We start from the raw sequence: 1,608 nt of genomic DNA on the forward strand, positions 1-1,608 counted from the left end.
TTTTTTTTTCCTGGAGGATATTCATCTATGTCTGTCTTCTATTTCTTTCTTTCTGTTGCTTGTTCCTACTCCTGTTTTGATATTAGTTCTAAAATTTTCACACCCTGTTTTCATTAGCCGTCTTAATTTTATCTTTTGTTTGTTCTCTCAGTTGGAAATCATTGGGACATGCTAATTCTAAAGTGTTTATTGTTCATACAAATTATTTGAAATTCATTGTAAAAATCTTAACATGTGCATAAATATTATATTTCCATACAAAATATAAAAACCATATCATATAAAATATTTGAAATGTGTCATTCTACCTTTAAACTTAATAAGCAAAACAAGGTCTATTTAAATGCCTCTCTCTATTACGCTGTTAGGAAAGCAAAACTGTGGGTCCTCTAACATAAATATTTGTGTTTGCTTTTCTTTCGTGCCTTAAAAAACAGTCGACGTGTTTTTGGAGAGGAGCCCTTGTACTAATGGTTTAATACGTGCTGCTTCCAGAAAACAACTCACTTAGCTTTTGTATCAGCGCTAGATTTTTTTCCTGTTATTCTCGCTCTTTTCTGAGCCAGGGTTTGCTTTCACGTTGCGCATACCAGCACAGTATGCTAGTCACTGTTGCAGAAGGCATCATTCCTTTCTCGATCAAAGGTGATCTTCCCATCAAGATTTAGAGGAAGAACAGTAAATTAGAGCTGGTATGATTAAAGTTTGGCTAGTTAGGGTCTGGCAGAGGATGCGTAATTCACCGTATAGGACGATGAACTATGTGCCCTCTCTCCTCTTAGTTGTTTTCTAGGAAATGGAACATTTTTGTAACCTTCTCCAGAGACTAGTCCTTTCCTTGCCAGGGAGAAGTAGTCCGTCACTTCAGTGCTGGGAATCTGTCCAGTGTTACACTGCAGCTGTGGCCTTGAGCCTGGCAGACCAGGGCTGAGAGAGGCGCTGAGCTGCCAGCAGTGCGCCCTGCGTAGGGTGCTGTTCGGTATCCCCCAGGAAGACTTAAGAAGGCAAGTTACCGCCCGCTGCAAGTGATGCTGTACACAGCATGAAGGTCCAGGTGCTTAGCCCCTAGCTGAGCAATCCTGTGGTCCAGGCATTTTGCATGGGTTTATGTTAGTGGCTAACCCTCTTGGCTATTCCTCCTACCTACTTTTGTCAAAGGGTGGCTTTCCAGAGTGCTGGTGATTGCATATTTGTGGTACAAATCGGTTAAAATGGACTCCACAATGCCGTGATCTTTCTCTCTGCTCTTTAGAGGTATTTCTAAGTGTATAATAAATGGTTTTCTGTTTGCCTTTCTTTCAGCTGTGCTTGGCAGCCTATAGCAGCTATTCCTTTAAAGAGAAAATAACCAACTCACAGTTGCCTTTTTTACTTTTTGGTGGGTTTTATTTTTGTCACTGCGATAAAGATACTCCATGTGACTTGATAATTCTAAACCAATGTATTTTAAATTCACTTGCTGTTTGATGTCTTCAAAAAAGGCTTATGCTGTGTATTACTTTGTGTCTTATGATTACGCCATAAACATGTCACTGTTCAATTATATTGATCCTGCTGCCTAAGCTGGTAACAAAAGTAGTTAATGCAAACAGCTGCCACTGCTACTTG

This window comes from Buceros rhinoceros, unplaced genomic scaffold, assembly GCF_000710305.1.
Source record: "Buceros rhinoceros silvestris isolate BGI_N320 unplaced genomic scaffold, ASM71030v1 scaffold21313, whole genome shotgun sequence".
NCBI classification, from domain to species: Eukaryota; Metazoa; Chordata; class Aves; order Bucerotiformes; family Bucerotidae; genus Buceros; species Buceros rhinoceros.